Genomic DNA, 12,812 nt, shown 5'->3' with positions numbered 1-12,812 from the left:
GAAGATGAGTTGATGTTAATTACACTTTAGTCACGAAAACAAATGGTGACCAGGCAAAGTGATCATACCTACAATACTATCTATGCAGAAAGCAGAGCAGGGAGATAATTGATATACTGTGATAAAAAGCCTCAGTACTACTATTTTCAAAAATGGGCAGGAAGATGTGAAGTTAGGACAATGTGAAGTACATCATAAATTCAAAGCCACTATGATCTACATACCAAGTTTCTACCTTAATAAAAGAGTAAAGAATGGAATAAACTACTTCTGTCATAGATTCTTGCATGGTCAGTCAACTGTCACATTCAAGTAAACCAGAGAAATCCCAGTACCTCTTTCTGATCAGGCTTTCCTTTTTTAAACTCTTAATTCAGAATTTTTATTTTTCCATGCTTATCTTCACATAGGTAATGTTAAAGTACCTATATCAAAACACCATTTCAATCCAAAGAATTATCTAGACATTTCACTACATATCTGTGATTATGTAGGTAAAACAAACATTCAGAATTTCAGAAGTCTGACTGTCATAAACATTTGGGAAATGGAGTGAGGAATATTTCTTCCTTATATTTCATTTCCTCATACCTCAATTACAATAGTTGAGTGCGATCATTTCGAAGGCATGTTTCTTGTTTCAAATTTCCTTGGTTGTATGCCACACATTGATTGCAGGAATTGTAAATGAATTATCTCGTTTGGATTAGTCCTTGCCTGGGGCAACCTTTCCTAGGTACCAACAAAACTAACTTCAATTTCACTCTTCTAAGTTTTCTCACATGTCAATCACTCATTCCCCCCCTTATATTTTCTTTTCATTAAGTGCCTCATCCCTATTGATTTTTTTTTTGACAGTCCTGGGCTTGAGCTCAGGGCCTGAGCACTGTCCTTGAACTTTCTCAAGGCTCTACCTCTTGAGCCTCAGTACCACTTCTGGCTTTTCTCTTTGTATGTGGAACCAAGAAATCGAACCCAGGTATTCATGGATGCTAGGCAAGCACTCTACCACTAGGCTAAATGCCCAGCCTCCTATTGATTTTTAATAAGGGTTTCATGCTGTAAGATATCTATTATTTTCATCATTAATTATGGTTCTCCACTTGATAAAAAACACACTTAAAAACTGTGAATTGCATTTTACTAACTGATAAATCCTGACTACTTGACACTACTCAATTTAAAGAAGCAGATTAGTTAGTTTTATATGTCAACTAGATTAGGCAAACATACCAAGATATTTAGCTGAAGATGAGTCTGGAATTTTGGTTTTGTTTTTGCTTTCATGTGTGTGTGTGGGGGGGGTGGTTCTGTCATGGGTTGAACTCGGAGTCTGGGATTTGTCCCTGCACTCTTTTGTGGGAAGACTAGATGTAACTGCTGTATCCTGTGTAGTTCAAAAGGAGAGGGAACTCTCTTTCACCCTCACTTGGCCCTTTTGAAATGGGTAACTAGAGGGAGCCCGACCATTTGTATTAAATGACTGAAATGTGGTGATATTATATGAAACATAAACAGTAGTTTTTTTTTTTTACTGTGATCAACCTCTAGGTCAAATATTTTAATGTGGAGGTTATGAGCTGTAATTGTGTAACTGGACTGTGTGTGCCTGGACTTCTTCATGTAATGCACTCCTCTCTGATGACTGTGAGAATCTCGTGTGTGTGTGTGTGTGTGTGTGTGTGTGTTACAACACAGAATAATGCCAAATTTTCATTTTTTTATTACTTACAATTATTTCCAGCCTTTAGAAGATGATTGAATGCGATTGTGTTATATATCCATGTGAAAATTCATGTTAGATTTAAACTCCTTTGAACTGACCCATAAATGTAAAGGTTTTGCATGTTTATAGAATACCATATGATGTTTTAATACTTGCACGAGTTGGGTAATGTTTAAATCAATTTTAATACAGACAGGAATTTTGCTTTCACAGTAATAATACACAAGCTAACTTTTACCTACTTCTGAGTACATGATTTACCAACACTATTGTTGATATTTTTTTCATTCCCACTACAGAAACCAGAAAGTATTACAATTTATGGTTTAATTTCTTGTTTTGTTGATTCTTGAAAATTTTAGTGAATTATGTCACAACCCTCAGGGTATAACTTTACATAATATTTTTCCTAAATATCTTTCCATATATATATTTGTACCCTGGATCTGTTAGATTATTGTGCTTTTATATCAAATAAAATATTTCACCTCACACTCATGATTAGATTTTGTTATTGTGGGAATATATCACCTTTCTTAAGAATGCATGATTTCCAAAATTATAAAAATATATTGATAGTGATAATAATGTCAGTTAAAATATGTTATCACATAGTTATAGATAGAATATCAAATTTAAAAATGCCCTCAGCATTTGAACACTAGTAAACAATTCATTGCATAGAGTTGTATAAGTTGGACTAATGCTTTTCATGTTTTTACTGTTGGTGATTTTTATATTATGAAAAATAATAATCCATATTTATACTAGGCATCATCTTGTTTATAGATTTCAACCACAAATTGTCATTTTAAACAAGAATGTCCTTGGATAATTGTATGACTATTTGGATTTTGTAGCAAAGCATATTTTGTATGTTATTGTTATTTATAAATTGTGCTACCCATTCTTTATGTCAGTACATATTTATATGTAACTATTCATTTTATGGCCTGAAGGCTAGCTTTTAAACATTTACCAGAGCACTATTCTCAATCATTTGTACTTAACATCAAAACAAGGTAGCTATCTATACCAAATTGAAGAAAATTAATCTAGACCTTCAAGGTTCAGTCAAATTTTCCAAAATGAAATAAAAAGATTAATAGAACAGATAAGATTGTGAGCAGAGTGTAAGCATATCACTATGAAATATATTTTTTATAATAATGTACACTAATAAAGATATAACTAAATATTTACCAATGTAGCAGCCAAGCTTATCCTTAAAAAGGAAAATGAGGACCTATTTTAAAATGTCTAGTTTAGTTTTATTCTTCCAATTTTCTAATATCTTTTTTATTTTATGCAAACACAATCAATTTTCTGATCTTTTCCCCCATGACACACAAATTTCTACTGTCTTATTTCAACACTATAATTATATGTCTAGACAACTCTGTAGAAGTAGAATGCTTTGGTGAGAGAAAGGGAAAGAGTTGAGAGATTAGAGAAATAAAAGAAAGAGAAGCAAGGGATGTAATCCAAATAGTAAGGGAAAGGAATGCATAAATGGCAAGAATTTCTACAATAATTCATTGTGGTTCTTATTTTGGACCCCAAGACAAGCAACAGGTTATACAAATTCCATTCGAGTCATACAAATGCACACTTTATGAAAAATTTTACTACTCCTCAGAGATTAAGATATCCAGAAAAGAATTAGAAAAATTTTAAGAGGATTCTTAGCAACTTTTAAGAAAGAATGGAACTATTATTATCTTCTAATAAAAATTGGAAAAAGCAGCAGATAATATTTCCTGGGGGTCTGCAATTAAATGTAAATCTGCATGCCAAATAATCATCAGCAATCGATTTAAAAAAATTCTTGACCTTGAAATGCCATTTGTTTCAAATCTTATTTCTTTTTTTATTACTGTAGAAGAACCAAAGTGCAAAATCTGCATTTTAACTCAGAATACCTAGATCATAAATTGTTCTTTCTCTTTAGCTTCACCAAACTCCTTAGTACTGAGCCAGAAAGTTCATCTGTGTGCCTCATTTATCATCTACATAATAAGTCTAATAGTTTTAAATCAAATAATAGAAAAAAAACTACTGGTTCCCAGTGTAGTATATTATAGTCCATAGCAAGAAATAATGTTTTTTAGCATAAAAGTAATATACTGTGCCTTTCTGACATATCTCCTACAGGAGTTCTAATTAAAACATTTAATTTATGGAACACATATGTCTCTAGTTTTCTTACCAAGTTCTGCTTGTTATGAAAAATCTGGAGTTGGTGATATTTCCCATAGTGATTCTATAAAACAAGAAAAAATAATGAAGGAAGAAACAGGCTATAGGAATAGATTCCAAGACACTGTCCTTCTCTGGTCTAAAAATCTCTGGTCCATAACCTCAGGAAAATTATCAGTTGTTTGCTCCTAATAACATACAGCATCTGTGAAAGTAGGTTTTGTACATTTCTCAATAGGTTTCATAGTTCAAATGATCCTCCTGTTTTGATGACGGCTTCAGACTGTAAATCACTGGTTCTCCATGTAGTGGGGCTTGGCGGATGAACTAGCAGACAGTTCTTGCTCTCTCCTGGGTTGTAACATATACCCATAAGGAATTAGCCATGAGAACACAGCCAAACAGAAATCAGGATAGGATAATTTGCATCAATGAGGAGATAGTCATTTTATTTGTTTTAAGCAATGTCCAATTACAAAAGGCAAGGTATCAAATGTGGGATTTTTTTTACATCTACAATATTGACATTTGAAGGAGGTATTTTCAGTTTAAGAAATGTTTCAAAGCTAATATCATAGCTAAAAGATTCAAAGTAAGGTCAGTCAGGGTCAAAAAACTACTCCTGTTATATCTTATTGACTATATGTCTAACCTGGGGGATAACACATTACTAAATTCTCCGAGATTCCGTTTTCTCATCTAAAGAAAGAGAAAGCCAGGAAAAGTCAAAATTAGCAGAGCCATACGACATTTCAGAGAGTTGTTATGATTTTTATATTATCATTAGCCCAATATTAAGGTTGAAATAAGGGAGAGATTATTTTTAATACTAACTTCATTACCAAAGAAGCATTATTCTTATATCAATTTCTACCTGAAAATTTATTTCATCCATGAGTCTGATACCAAGAAGAAAGAATCCAGGAAAGTAGAATGGAAATAATAATCATATTAAAGGAAATGTATGCTTTTTCATCTGGCTTCTTCCAAATATTTGATTGGAAGCTAGTCACTTAGTTTCTTCAAGTTCCTCAGGTGATAACTTGCCATAACAACAACCACTTTGGTAGATAGTTTCACTGTAGGCTGTAATATAAAGCTTGTCTAGCACATACAGAGATATAAGCACAGTATTTGACAGATTATTCTATATAAAGGGCATAGTTACTACATAAGAAAAATATATTAGACTTGGAATCATCATTTTTGGAATTAGGAAACAAAGCACTTGTTACTAATAAGAATTACACTAGATTCCAATTTTAAATGTTATCATTTCGAGTACCATCAAACATCTTAATGCAGGTATAGCAGACTGCATGTTTATTCAAAAATTAAGAAAAACGAAAGTTGGACGCTGGTGGCTCACATCTGGAATCATAGATAATTGTGGGAGTCTAATATCTGAGAGCTATGGTTCCACGAAAGTCCATGGAGACAAATCTATGAGAATCTTTTCTCCCCCCTAACAAAAAAAAGCCCAGGGAAGTATGGCTCAATGTAAGAATATCAGCTTTAACTAAAAAAGTCAAGAGAGAACTTGAAGCTCTGTGTGCAAGCCCCATTACACAACAGAATGCACCGCACACACATGTAGAACCATGCACAAAAGAAACAAAGGATGATAAAAGTACATTTTTGTGACAATTTTTGTGCTTTGCACAGATGAGCATGTATACATATATATAAATAAATGTATGTAATAATGACATTACATCATTTGCAATGAAATGGAAAGATCTTAAAATGATGTTAAGTGAAGTCAGGCCTTGAGATAGAATTTGCATGTTTTCTCTAATAAGCAGAATCTTGACTTGGTTTATAAATACATAAGTAAATATCTTGGGTGGTATGCAAAATGTGCATAAATGCACTGCATAAGATCTGGAAGAGAACTCAAACAGTGTAATTACTTCAAAAGCAAAGTCATAATTCAACAAAATAAAGACCACATTTTAAAAGAATGGATTGAAGTCAAAGGATAAAGGATGGTAGGGAAATGGATGAAGAATCAACAAGGGAATAAAACCCTCAGCCTAATTTTTATTATGTTCTAAAATCTAAGTGCCAGTGATTGTATATAGAGATGCCCTTCTTGAGTACTTGTTTGTTAAAGACATCACTTGAAATATGATGTAAAAATCAATGTTAATAAATTATTTAATAAAAAAGCTAATGCAAAAAAATTCAATGTATAGCCTACAAAATTTAAAAACAGTGAGGGAAGGCATGGGATGAGTAAGAATACTGAAAGAGGTGTCATTGATCAAGATACATTGTGTTCATAAACTGCTTTATTGAATGGTAACTCCTTTTCACAACTTCTTGAAGGTAATAAAACTAACAAAGATTGAAATATTTATGACAATAAAATATTTTAAAAAGAAGAAAAGTTCTATTAGTAGATAATTACATTGTAATGTAGAAGGATAATCTCCAACAATGACTAATGTTATTAAAAGTGAAGAATGCTAAGTGACAGGTGTTTTGAGTCCTGAGAGTCTTCAATGTTACTGTTATTCTTCTCCTCCGCATTTATGATTAAATCACTATTGTTTGATGGGCCATATGATACCAAGTGGCACTATTGACGAGATTAATGAGCCAACAGACCTGGTGAGCTAAATTAATGTTTTAAAAGTTAAAATCCAACCAGATTTATAATAATTAAATCCACAGAATAAGCTAGGATAACACCATGAAGATTAATCTTAGCCCCTTGTAAAATAATTCACTTTGTGTACTTGAATTACTCATGAATAGATCTGTCTTGGAACACCAGTTATCATAATTTTTCAGCACTGCAATTATTGCTCAGAAAGACAAGCTTAAAGATTCAAACAGAATTAGTTCTAAATGAAAAGCATACAATTCATTAGTAGGCAAAATTAAAATGAATGCATGTTGGAGAAAATAACAAATTCAAGCCACTTAAAGTAGTACTATTCAGAGCCTATATCATTAGGTAGATCTTATTATTTTCCTGTCTGATGTGTGTAAGTGCGAACATTTGTAATTCTTAAAATTATGTTGTTTCATTTAGTCTTTCTTTTATTAGGTACTCTTAAAATATCAGAATTTCATGGACCAGTATTTTATTGTCCTTTTTTATTTTTTCTTTTTTGTGGTGGGTTGTTGAGCTTGAACTCTGAGGTCTGGGCCTTGTCCCTGACCTCTTCAGCTAAAGGCCTTACACCCCCGAACCAGAAGGCTACTTCCCATTTTCCAGTGGTTAATTAGAGATAAGGGTCACACTGTCTTTAGTGCCCTGGCTGGCTTTGAACTGCGATCCTCAGTTCTCAGCCTCCTAAATAGCTAGGATTACAGGCATGAGCCACTGCACTTGGAAGTCCTTTTTGTTTTAACAGAAGGAATATATTTTTAGTGTGGAGAAAAATCAACCATCTTTTTGCTTGAGTCTCTTATCTCATTTAATTCTGTCATCTAATACTCGTGCAGTGGAACTAACTACTGTGGTGGTTCTACCTTCCCCAGTATATCTGTTCACAAACCCTTTTGTTTCCTTTTGGCTTAAACAGACATAAATTTGAAAATAGATCAAGGGGGTACTTAAATATATCAATGCTATCAAAATATCTTGTGCTTATGACTAGATGTTTTTTTCTTGCAGAATTTATGGCATTTTCAACAGAGAAATTGTTCCTGGGTATCTTGCTTCTGAGAGCAAAAGCAAAAATGGAACCAGATCTCCAATGAAGAGGCAATTTTAGGGGCTTTCTTCCAAATCCTATGGCTTGTTTGGAGAGCTATGTGCTGGGAATCATTTTGGTGTCATGTCCTGAGAATGTTCTCATAATTCAAGTGACTATTTCCATGTACTGATGGGAAACAGTCTTATCTTCAGAACAATTCAACTCTAAATGATAGTGGGGAACAAACAGATACAGAGGAAAACAAAAGACACCACCAACACTTCAGCTCCTACAGCAAGATTTATATGCAAAAGCAGACAGTCTTACCATTGATCCTGCACTCTTAGAAGTACTAGGAATTCACAGATAAACTGTGTTTATAAACTGTATGCTTGTGTATAAACCACTTAATCCTAATCCTTGTCTAAATGAGGGATATTAGAGTCGGTTTAATAAGATTAGATGAACAGATTAATTCTAAGGAATGAACAGACCAAAAATAGGCATGAGGGCCGGGAGTTTGACCTAGTGGTAGAGTGCTTGCCTAGTATGTACCACATACACAGAAAAAGCTGGAACCGGTGCTGTGGCTCAAGTGGTAGAGCTCTAGTCTTGAGAAAGCCCACAGACAGTGCCCAGGCCCTGAATTCAAGCCCCAGGATGGGCTAAAATAAAAAAAAAAATCTAGGCAAGGGACCGCCAGTAATGCTAGCTACTCAATGTCCTGAAAAGGAAGATATGTTTGAAAAACACATAGTTCTTTTTTTTCTATATTTTATTGTAATTAATAGAAGGGTTACATTATATTCATCACATAGAAGGAGCATTACTTCATAAACATTGATACCCTTTCTCATGTCTTGGTCCCCATTTCCCTCCCCCCACCCTACCTCTCATCTTGTTTTTTCCCCTTCCCTATCCTATTTCAAATAACCAAATAAACAAATATAAAATATATCAGATAACAAGGTGAAATACTTTAACAATATGAGATAACCAAGGGACAGCGAAAAGATGAGAGATAACATAGTACATTAAGGACAACAATCACTCATTATATGGCTTTTGTTTCTATAAGGCCTTATGTATCTAGGTTTTGTTCTACTGTAAATCTCTGCTAGGAGAGCCCAAGGTTTCTAATGATTATGCCAAATGAGGGAAACCATTGAGCATATGCTCCTTTGAGTCTGGCTTATGGGGTTTTTCCAGATTGCCTAGGTAATAGTATTCTCTCTCATTTGATTGCAGAATATCAATAATGCATGTAATAACTTTGTGTGTTAAGTGAAGTAACCCCATACTTTATATATGTACCTTTGGTATTAGAGCTGGAACAAAAAGGATTTTAAACCTTTAAATTAAACTTCAACAGGTACCTGGCTTCATGACGAATATTAAAACCACTTGAGGAATGAAGAGGAGAAGGTAGGGGAAGTGGGGAGAACGCAGTTAGGAGTAGCCTATAAAATTTAAGAAAATTGAAGATAGGGGATGTGACAGACTTTTTACAGGGTAAAATTGATCAATGGTGGATTGTATTCAGACACTGCTTTGCTAAAGGACAACTCCTTTGTACAACTATTTACAGATAATAAGATAAAAAATCACAGCCTGGCACTGGTGTTTCACACCTGTAATCCTAGCTACTCAGGAGGCAGAGATCTAAGGATTGCAGTTCAAAGCCATCCTGGGCATGTAAGTCCCTGATATTATAATCTTCAATTATCCACCAGAAAATTGGAAGTGGTGCTGTGGCTCAACATGGTAGAGCTGAAGAGCTCTGGGACAGTGCTCAGGCCCAGAGTTCAAGTGCCATGACCAACCAAAAATAAATACATAAATAAATAAATGAATAATTAAACAAACCACTAGTTGCTAGTTTATCTAATAGTTTATCTATAGTCATGCATATAATAATTTATTTACCCAAACAAATCAATTAAGTGTTCCAAATGTAAAATAAAATGGCTTACACAATTTTTCTTGAATTGAAATTTGGAGGACACCATTATCATCTGTATTGTAGACTGGCAATTCCTGATAAGCCATTTATTTATTTGGTCTTAGTCTTGAACTATTAGAGCTTGAACATAAACATTCCACCCGTCTGGTTCCACAAGGACCTCCCTCACCCACAGCACAGGGCCATGCAGAAGTGTGCCCCACAGCCTTAAAGGTACAGATAGCACTTTCAGTACCTGTTCTTACATTATTTCTCACTTTCTATGCCACATACCATGCTTGTAGATGAGTGGAAATTGTCTGGGGATCTTCTAGGCCAAAATAGCTAAGAGAAGAGATTGCACTCCAACAAAGAATCAATGATTAGCATTTGCCAAGACCCCCCAAAAACCTTTGGGATTGGATTTTAAGGTAGATTCATTGATGCCAAGCAATATGAATGGATTTCTTGACATGAGCATACATCTTTAAAATATATGATTTATTATCTTGACAAAGACTTGAGAGAATGGGCAAATTCACAGGAAGAAAATCTGGGGGAAAAATTGAGTACAAAATTTGTCTTACAAGAAGGAAAAGGAAGGAGAGAATAAAGGGTTCATGAAGGCAGATTGGTGGATTTCTGGAATGGTTATATTAGGAAATTCAGGGGATTCCTCAGAGAATCCTTTTCATCTGTGGAGACTCAGTCACTGGAGCTATAATTCATGCTGGCCATTGTGACTACAATGGTGAGTGCAGCTTTCAAATTCCTAAGATTTTTCATGATGGCTCTCCTCTGCAAGCCAGCACTGAGGCTTCAAGGAGGGCTTGTCTGGTTGGTAGCCAATGATAGAGTGATGGAGTTTGCAGCAACTATCCTGTCTGTGAATCCCAAACACATACCATGTGGTCAGACATGGGAAATAGCCATAAAAGGATTCTGTGGCCCATTTCCATGGAAACTATCGAAAGACTGTAATTTTGTGCTTCCCATTCACTTAATGTTTGATGCATAAGGATTTCAAAATATTATTATTATGGCATATAAAGAGGAATAGGGACCAAAGTAAGATCTTGCTCAATTTCAGTTTCCATCAAGGTACTCAGGTGCTTGTACGGATGAGTTAAATCATACTTTTGGCAGATAATTGTCTTTGGTTTGCAAGATAAATTAGGAATGTGGACAGGGAGGATTATATATATGTATAGATATAAATATATATATTAATAATAGTGACCTACTCAATGGCTTAAGTCATCTTTTCCCCCCCAAAGTTTGTGTTTTCATTTGTTTATATGCTGAAGCTGGAACTCAGGGTCTGGTGTTCATCAAGCTCTTCTATTCATAGCTGGCTCTAACATTTGATCCATCCATCTAGCCCATCTTTTCTTTTGCTTCATTGGAAAGAGAACCACTTAGGTTTTCCTTCATGGGCTGGCTTTGAACTGTGATCCTTTAGATTTCATTATCCTAAGTCGGTAAAGTTACAAACTTCAGCTACCAACATCTGGCTTAATTTTCATTATGATTGGGCACTATTCAATGCATAAAACCTGAGACAAGGATGAATTCCAGAAGTTCAGGTCATCCAAGAATGAAGGCAAGCCACCAAATCTTGTGCTCAGTGAGGGCTTCTGGAAAGTAAAGAACAGAGGTGGTAATAGGGTCTGCTGCCCTGAGGTTGCAACTTTATCAGTGAAAATGATATAGTTACTTTCCTCCTTCTTCAGTTTCTCTTCGAGAGAAGAAGGCCTATAGAAATCATAGACTCTCAACTTCCCAAATTTATCTATAGCAGAAGATCTGTGCAATATAAGAAATAAACAGAATATGGGTGTGGGCCTTATTCTGCAGGTATAAGATACCTACAGTTTAACTAGTAGGAAATTGACATTCTCCAGGGTTACAATTTTAATATTTCATACCCAAGTGACCCTGTCGCAAGGGTGCTCCCATCTATGGCTGGAACTTGAAGAGAGAAGCAGAGCGGGATCTTTCCTGTTTAACAAGGTTTCATTAATGTTCTCTAAAGTGGTCTGCCCCGTGGGACTGTTCCATGGGCTGAGAGTTCTCCCAGAAGCATGGTAGGGTAGTTGAGTCTCTTCCTCCATGAGCTAGAGAGGGGCCTATCTTGTGCTGCTTTCAAAAATGTCAGATCCCCTTTGTCATCTAGTGAATTTCCCTACCTGTGCCTACTTTCCTTCTCCATTTTCCTTTAGAGGCTTTTCCCTTTGGTTAATATTTTTATAAATCAAATTTTCTTTTGATATCTGTATTTTGATATCGCATATTCCCTGAACGGATGCACTATCTCAGGGTAAAACAGCTTTTCGTGTCTCGTATCATTTATATAGTTGGGTGCGGTGGTATATGGCTGTAATTTCAATATGTGAAAAACTTAGACTAGAGGGTTATAAACTTAAAGCCAGGCTAGACTGTAGAGTAAGATCTTATCACAAACAACCCCTCCCCCCCAAAAAATAAACAAGAAACCTCTTAAAGTTTGTTAAGAAATGTCTTCCTTGGTAGTTAAACATTAAGATCATGGGAAAAAAGAAAGACAATCTCCCTAAATCAAGAAACTGAAATGTCTAGTTATTTTAAAAAATACATATTTTAAACATACTCAATGAAATGTCAAATAGGGAAATTATAGAAAGTTATAGAAACATTTGGGGAAAATTCTTGGTTTATCATAGTTCTATTAAAATGATTTTTTTTCATGTAGCACAGTAACCCAAGCTTGTAATCTTGGCTATGTGGAGGTAGAGATTGAGAAAATAGCAATTCAAGACCAACCTAGGCAATACAGTTAATGATAACGCCACCCCAACAACTAAACTTGTCATATTATATGTCTGTACTTCCAGTTACATTGGAGGCCCAGGAAGCAGGACCATGGTACAAGAGTAGTCTAGAGATATAAGCCCTTATCTTAAAAATCAGCTAAGTAAATAAATGAAAGGACAATGAAAATCAAGGCTGTTGACATTTCTCAATGGCTGAGTATCTGCCTTGCAAGTGCAAAGGCATCAGTTCAAATGCTAACAATGGCCTACCCCACAAAAAGTGAACATTTTCCCTATAAATGTTTTCTTAGAAACTAACTCCCTTTTCAGTCTTCAGTAAGGTTTCTTTCTCCTCCCATTAATGTCCCTTTTGTTCCCACCAAATGTATTTTACCACCTCCCATTAACCAATATTAACTAATATTAACTATAGCCATGACATTGAACATGCAACAGGATTGTCTTCTTTTCCCAGAAATTTCCTACTATACACTTGTAAA

The sequence above is a fragment of the Megascapheus bottae genome, chromosome 16 (genome assembly GCF_031878675.1).
Source record: "Megascapheus bottae isolate mThoBot1 chromosome 16, mThoBot2.hap1, whole genome shotgun sequence".
Classification (NCBI taxonomy): Eukaryota; Metazoa; Chordata; class Mammalia; order Rodentia; family Geomyidae; genus Megascapheus; species Megascapheus bottae.
Note: the sequence above shows the minus strand (reverse complement) of the source record.